This window comes from Myotis daubentonii, chromosome 9 (genome assembly GCF_963259705.1).
Source record: "Myotis daubentonii chromosome 9, mMyoDau2.1, whole genome shotgun sequence".
NCBI classification, from domain to species: Eukaryota; Metazoa; Chordata; class Mammalia; order Chiroptera; family Vespertilionidae; genus Myotis; species Myotis daubentonii.
Window position 1 is genome coordinate 65,440,956 of NC_081848.1, and position 8,489 is coordinate 65,449,444.

Sequence of the window (8,489 nt, forward strand, 5' to 3'; positions counted from 1 at the left end):
CTATGGCACCCCTGTCAGTTCTGAACACTTTCAGGAGTGAGAACTTGTAGGTACTCAAAGTTCTCTTGTTAGAGAAAGGTAGTACTATGTGAAAGGGCGAGGGCTATGCTCTCCATCTTACCCCGGATGCTCCATGTTGGGGCAGCCACCATGTGCTCAGGAAAGTACCTTCTTCCCGGAAGCCAGGATTTCTTTAAACTAATCAATGACAATCAAGGGACATGCGCGCCATAGAGATGACCACATCCTGTGTAACAAGACCCGACTTGCGTCTGGCCAATCGGCAGGGCCCACAGTCAGCTCCCCTCCCCCCCACTCCACCCCCTATTAAAGCCCTGATTTTCTCACGGGTGGCACTCTTTGCTTCTGGTCGCTGCGTCAGCCAGGAGGCAGGGTCGAGTTAGCTAGCTCAATACAGGACCCTCTGCTTTTGCATCAGAATGGCTCCCTGGTGCGGTTTTTGGGGATCTTGAAATCTGGGCATAACACTATGAATGGATTATCGTCCCTCTTCACCTAGAGAGAACTGAGTATCCCTGTAAGATTGTCTCTTTACACTGATCCCACCCAAAAGTATGCTCTGGGCAAGCATACTTTTGTGCATTTTTGTATTACTTAAGATCCCGGAAGAAAATAGAAGGCAGTGTTAACATGCTTAATTGAAGAAAGATTAGTGAAGGACCTATTTACAGAAATCTCAGCAGGTTCATGGGGACCAAAAGGTCTGTTGACACACTTGGGAACCAATAATAGAAGGAAGCTGTTTCCCAAAGACTTAAGGGACAAGGGGCACGAACCATGTTACTATAGCAGCAAGAGCTGTAGCCAAGGATGTGAGCTGCCTAATAGTGTTACAAGATTCCAGGGCAGGAGGAATAGGGAAACTGAAACAGGAAAGTTAAAATAAGGCCAAACCGTGTGAGCAATTTGCAGCCAGCTTGTAACTAGCAAGCCATTATCTTCCCCACCCAAGGAAACAGAGCAAATGCTTAAAAACAAGCAAACAACCCCCGCCCCCCCAAACACACACACCTCCCTAATGAGAGAATGCAGAAAGGGAGGGAGAAAGGGGAAAGGAAAAAAGGCCATTTTACTCCCTAAGCAGAGACGCCAGCAGTCTCAAGGCTTGGCAAGATAAAGTTGTCAGGTGCTTTTCATGAATCCTGGGAAGGCCACAACAAGGTGAAAAAGGGGACCTTGAGATTTAATCTGTACCAAAATATTCAGCAGAGGAATTTTGAAGCCTATAGACAGAAGGGTATATAACACCTCAGACCCAACTTGCTCTTCAGATTAGCTGAGAGCCCATCTATACTTCATAAGCCAGATTTGTAGGTTTGCTTGCCTGGCTGTTGCTTTTTTCAATAAAGATGTGTGCTTTAATTGCTTTAGTAAGTTGGCTTTTCACAACGCAGTCAAGGTCTCTCGTATAAATTCATTTATATGAGAAGACAAGGATCCAGGTTGGGGACAGTCCTCTCCCACAGGCTCAGGGGGCTGTCCCATCTGGTCACACCTCTCTGGTGTGGGTGAGAGGTGCCTATAACAATAAGAGCTGAGGTCTTTAGACAGAGGAACTCAGCTACTGTGACCAGAAAACGAAGGGTGAACTCTGACTTCTTTCTCCTCCTGAAGTCCAATTTCATTGGCTAAACCACCAGAAGGATCAAACAAAGGTGTGTAGGTGAGTCTGTTCACAGAAGGTACAGAGTACAGGGTACAGACCAGGGTAGGGAAGGGCGGTACTGGCTATGTTTTGCCTGCCTTACCTGATCTCCCCTCCATCATTCTCCATGCTCTTGTGTCCCTGGGGACTAATATTTATATGGGTTTCATCAACGGGAACTCTTGCCCTATGGCTTCCAATTGATTTCAAATAATAGGACACCCTATTAGAGGACTGGAGGAGAGAAGGGGCCTATAATTTATTTTCTTAGTTTCCTCCTTGTAGTGTTGTCAAGGTCCCTTGACCAAAGGTCGCCACTCATGTTAGCGATCCTCTCCATGTGACTTCCTCCTTCTGAGGTGCAGGGAACCAGTCTTTTCACTTAACTCTTTAGGCTTAGAGGGTTATGATTTGCTTCTGCTCTTAACAACTTTGGGATATTATTCCATCACTTGGGATTTCTCTACATCCTGCCCACATTCGGAGGAAACCTGTATAAAATGCCCCTCCAGGTACCCCATTTGAATGTTCCATTGCAGTCTTATCAGTTACCTGACTGCTCTAACAGCAGAAAATGGATCTGGATGGGCAAATCGGGACTTGTTTGCTTCCTTGGTCTCCCCCACACTGCCCCAAATGGAGGCAAATATGATATGTATGGCTATTTTTTATTTAAAGGGAAAACTTGGAGGCCTCCTCATGCAAATTAACACAGGGCTCCTAATAAATACCTGATGACTTGTCCTCCCCTGGAAAAGACTGGCTCATAGAAAGCTCAGGGCAATGGTGTGAGTATGACTTTTTTCCTGTTGAATGGATACAGTTTTCTACTTTGTGGATAAAAAGCAGTGCATATAATTGCCGAAACCGGTTTGGCTCAGTGGATAGAGCGTCGGCCTGCGGACTGAAAGGTCCCAGGTTCGATTCTGGTCAAGGGCATGTACCTGGGTTGCGGGCACATCCCCAGTAGGAGATGTGCAGGAGGCAGCTGATCGATGTTTCTCTCTCATCAATGTTTCTAACTCTCTATCTCTCTCACTTCCTCTCTGTAAAAAATCAATAAAATATATATATATTTTTTTAAAAAAAGCAGTGCATATAATCTACAACTCACCTTATAATTAAATTTTTATCATTGTTAGAGCAAGTTATTTTCCCTCTGTGAAAATCCTTGTGAATTGAGAGCTGGTTGTTGGGACTTCAATAGGATATTAGGATGTCAGTAGGGACTACAATCCTTTTTATTTAGAGCACTAGAGTTCCGATGCATGAAATTCGTGCAAGAGTAGGCCTTCCTTCCCCTTCTATTATACACAGAAGGAAAAGGAATGAGCTGAATCCCGAGGATATACTCCCCTTTCCACCGGATGGATACGGATAAAGGGGGATAAGCTCCTCCTTCCTAAAGCCAATCAGTGGAAAGTTACACCAGGCATTTCATCTAGGGGATGAAAAGACTTATCAAATAATTCAGCAATTATTTACAGGAAAGGGTCTCCTGAAGACTACCCAACAAGTAGTCAGGTCTTGTGAGGTCTGCCAAAGGAACAATCCTACCAAGGAATTAGTATTACTTGGTCTTCAAGGAACTGGAGGGTCCCCAGGGGAAAACTGGCAGATAAACTTTACCCACATGCCTAAAGATAAAGAATTTCTGTGCCTCCTCGTATGGATAGACACCTTCACTAACTGGGTAGAGGCCTTCCCCTGTAAGACTGAGAAGCACAAGAGGTAGTCAGAACTCTAACTTCAGAAATTATTCCCTGCTTTGGATTACCACACTCTCTCTAGAGCGATAATGGCCCTTCATGCAGGGCCCAGGTTACTCAAGGGGTCTCAAAGGCCAGAAGAAACTAGGCTTTCAAATTTGAGAATTCTAGAACATTAATAGATTTAACTCTGTACATCTTGGTTCCCTTAAATGTTCTTTTCTTGGAAAATATGCAGGTCCTGCAGAAACAGTGCTTTGAATAAAAAAAGATTGCAGTCCCTACTGACATCCTAGAATCGTCATGAATTCCCCACGTCCAGCTCTCAATTCACAAGAGGGAAAATAATTCTCGTCCAGCTCTCAATTCACAAGAGGGAAAATAATTCTCTAACACTGAAAACATTAATTGTAAGGCCAGTTGGAGATTATATGCACTACTTTTAATCCATAGAGAAAGTATATAAATATACCCATTCAATAGAAAAGAAGTCATAGTCACACCATTGCCCTGAGCTTTCTATGAGCCACGTCTTCTCCAGGGGAGGACAAGCTGTCATGTATTTATCGGGAGCCCTGTGTTTATTTGCATAAGTATGTTACAGGCATCTCTCACAGACACCAGAGAAGTGTTATCAGACATATCCCTGAGTCAGAGGGAGTGGGCTGTACCCACCTTATACTACATGTTATTCTTGTCATGCCAAAGTGGAGGGAGGAATTTGCCAAATCAAATACTCATTTGGTTTGCTTCAGTTTTCTGCCCCTGAGCACAGGCCTAATGTGTCTCTAATTTTTGTCATGCTGCAACCCCCTAAACCCTGGTGGCAAAATTGAAAAAGAAATTCCCAAAGGGACTGAATTCACGGTGATCAGTTGGAAGGAATCAGGACAACCATTGAATTCCAACCATGGTAGCAATTCAATTCAAGTCATGGAACCAAATGTTACAGGCAGCCCAGAGACCCCCAAAAAGGTGTCATCAGATAGTCCCCTGAGCCAGAGGGAGAGGACTGTCCCACCTTGATTCTTGTCTTCTTGTATAAATTGACGCATAGGCACTCCATCTTGCTACTGTAATCTCTATTCTGTAAAAAATCTGCTGTTTGAGATTTTATTATTTTTTTTATTTTTTATTTTTTTAAATATATTTTATTGATTTTTTACAGAGAGGAAGGGAGAGAGATAGAGAATTAGAAACATCGATGAGAGAGAAACATCGATCAGCTGCCTCCCGCACATCTCCCACTGGGGATATGCCCGCAACCCAGGTACACGCCCCTGACCGGAATCGAACCTGGGACCCTTCAGTCCGCAGGCCGACGCTCTATCCACTGAGCCAAACCGGTTTCGGCAGCTGTTTGAGATTTTAACCCTGCTATTTTGGCTTCCGTAAATGTTTGCTTGCTTGAATAATAGGGAAAATAAGTTCAACTATTTGACCTTGCAAGCCACTCTGTTGCCGCTTCTAGATACTCCCATGCCAGGTATTTATCAATTATCTGAAATATACTGTGCTCAAGGTTACAAGCTGCCTGCAAAAATAACCTACTTAGAGCTCTTTGTAAAGTCTGCAAAAGGTCTGGAAAAAACCCTTATTTGGGAGACAAGGGGACTGGGAGAGGTATAAAGGGAAAACTTCCTCCATGCTGTTTTGCTCAGATTTGGGATATTTCTCCTTTGAGACTCCTGGCATAATGAAGACTCCTAATTACTACTTAATTTGGCTTATTAAGGTGTCTTATGTCAGCTTGCTGATTTAAAATATAACAAAATGAATGCAAATGAGAGACCCTGATTGCATTGTGATAAAGCCAATTTATTAAAAAAGTAAAGCATGGCTCAGCTAGTGTGGCTCAGTGGTTGAGCATCGACTCATTAATTAGGAGGTCACAGTTCATTTCCTGGTCGGGGCACATGTCCTGATTTCAGGCTCAATCCCCAATAGGGGCTGTGCAGGAGGCAGATGATCAGTGATTCTCTCTCATCATTGATGTTTCTATCTCTCTCTCCCTCTCCTTTCCTCTCTGAAACCAATGAAAAAATATATTTTTAAAAAATAATAAATAAATAAATTCTTATTTGAAAAATTAAAGCATGCACATTTATTTAAAGAAGCAAGGCAAGCAATACATTTGGTTTATGAAGTGCAGATAAACTCTCAGCTAATTTTAAGCACCAGTTGGGTGGGGGTTTGAGACATTATATATCCTCCTGTCTATAGGTTACAAAATTTTTCTGCTGAATATTTTGGTACAGATTAATTCTCAAGGTCCCCTTTTACTTTGTTGTGGCCTTCCCATAATTTACAAGAAGCACCTGGCAATTTTATCTTGCCAAACTTTGAGTTTGCTGACTTTTCTAGGGAATAAAAATAAAAACTAAAAACTTCCCTTTTTTCCTTTTCCCTTACCCTAAGTGGCTGATTAGTGGTTGAAAAAAGTTTCCCTCTTCTCTCCCCATTTCCTCTATTCTCTAGGTGGAAAGTCATTTAATCATTAACTCTCAAGCATGCTTAGTTTGGGGAGATAATGGCTTATTATTTATAAGGTGGCTGCAAATTGCCCATACTGTTTGGACTTGTTTTAACTTTCTTGGAATGTTCCTAGCTTTTCATTGCCCTTCATTGGCCTCCAAGTTCTTCCTTTAAATAAAAAAATAGCCATAGATATCATGTTTGTCTCCATCTGGGGCGGGGGAGGGTGCGGGGAAGACCAAGGAGGAAAAAAAGTCCCCACTTGCCCATCCAGATCCATTTTCTGCTGTTAGAACAGTTAGGTAACTGGTAAGACTGCAGTGGAACATTCAAATGGGATAATTGGAGGGACATTTCATACAGGAGCTTCCTCCAAATTGTGGGCAGGATGTAGAGAAATCCCAAGTGATAGGATAATACTGTAGCAGAGAATAAAAACCTTATACTACTCTGACAAACCATGAGACTGAATTAGAATGAAATTTACTCAAAAACTAATAAAAGAACTCACATACTGATAGTTTCCTTATAAGCATATTGCAGTTGCAGTCAGTTCGTGCCTGACCAAGGAACAACCCTGACCACAGGAATTTGGGCAAGTTACCAGCAAAATCGCTGCCAGAAATGTTGCCCGAATGTCCTTTTATCAGACACCAGGAGTAAAACTGTAGATGGAGCAATGAAACTGAAAGGTGAACATGGCTGATTAGCATGTGGTGAGCAGGCAGGCTAAATAGCCATCTCAGACAGTGATTAAAAATATTAAATTTATTTAAGGGAACAGGATGGGGGATGAGATATCCAAGGGGAAGGGCTGCACAGCACTGTGCCAACGGGACATTGGGTCAATGATGGCAGCACCCAGGAGCTGGAATTTCATCCTTAGATGCAATCACTGGCAGGAAGCTTTTGTTTTCAGTGGTTTTGGGGACTGAGGTGAGCTCGAAATGTGGATGGAATGTAAGTGTGCAATCAGATATCTTCTGGACAGTTTCAATTCCTGGTGTCCAGCAAGGTTTCCCTGGTCTTTTGTTCTGTGGTGGGAAGCTTACAAATAGCCATTAAGGATTGTTGCAGTACAGTCCTAACATGTCCCTCCTCTTTCTATTTGTTAATAATTATTCTTAACTAGTGGCCCAGTGCATAGATTCCTGCACATTGAAAGGAAATTAATTAGAAGGTGGATGACGAGTTGGGACTGGGTGAGAGATGGGCCAGACACACCCTGAAGCCAACCTTTTGTGCACTTGGGGTGGCACTGCAGCTTGAAGGGCATCTGGGAAGTGAGTGGGGTCCCTCTGGCAGGTGGGGTCTTTCGGCTTGGCCTGCAGGGATCGAGCTGAAACTGGTCCCAGAGTGTGAGAGTTGCTGTCGCTGGGCAGCTCCTGAGTTGAGCATCTGTCCCCTGGTGGTCAGTAGGCATCATACCTACCGGCTGGTCGCTTAGCCTTTTATATATATAGATTAGAGGCCCGGTGCATGAAATTTGTTCATGGGGGTGGAGGGGGTTCCCTCAACCCAGCCTGCACCCTCTTTAATCCGGGACCTCTTGGGGAATGTCCGACTGCCGGTTTAGGCCTGATCCCAGACTGCTGGCTCCTAATCGCTCACTGGCCTGCCTGACTGGTCACCCCTAACTGCCCCCACTGCCAGCCTGATTGCCCCAACTGCCCCCAACCCTGGTTGCCCCACACAGCCTGCTTGTTCAGTCTTTTGGTGATCCCTCACTAACTCCCTGCCGGCCTGGTTGTAGGCAACCATCTTTAGAGGGCATGAGGGTCAATTTGCATATTACCTCTTTATTATATAGGATGGGGACAAATGTGTCTATCTCTGTCTGTTGTCTTAATAACAAAGTATTCTAGTGCTGTTGGCAGGGATATATAAATAAACAGTTACCTCACATATTAGAAACTTACCAGCTGGCAGCTTAGTATATCCATTACTATAAGGGAGGGTGAAATGATCAGAATAGTTTATATTGTAACTAGAGGCCCAGTGCATGAAATTCCTGCATGGGTAGGGTCCCTATGCCTGGAGGACCGATCAAGGCCTTCCAGATGCCAGCTGGGGCCTCCCTTCCCCAGCTGCCGGCTGCCAGCTGGGGCCTTCCTTCATTCCGCACCACCCCCTGATGGTCAGCACATGTCGTAATGAGTGATCAAACTCCCGGTCTCCCAGTCGAACTCCCAAGGGGACACTTTGCATATTAGCCTTTTATATACTAGTATATAGATTATTAGATACTGAAAGAATAGCTAGAACACCTGGTAAAAGTCAGATATTCACCACAGGTAGCTACTGCAGCAGCCAGAGAAAATATCTCTGCATCTTCTCCTGAACAGTGGGTTCTAAAACATAAAAATCCTTAGATGTGACTTTAAACCCAAAATGAATAGAATGAGTATAAATATGTATATTAGTAGTAGATGTTCCAACTCCTACTAGGCAAGATGTAAAGGTCTGTTCTACATAGGTTCCTCCTGAAAGGCAAAAGTATACCCAAGGCTGAGGAAACCTGTTGAGTGATTAGGTAGGTAAAAGCTGACCTTGACACAGCCATGGTGTCATTTATGTCATTTTGCTGCTTTTCTGGGCCTGAAGCTGAAATACAACTGAGGCCTAGATGTTACCTTTAG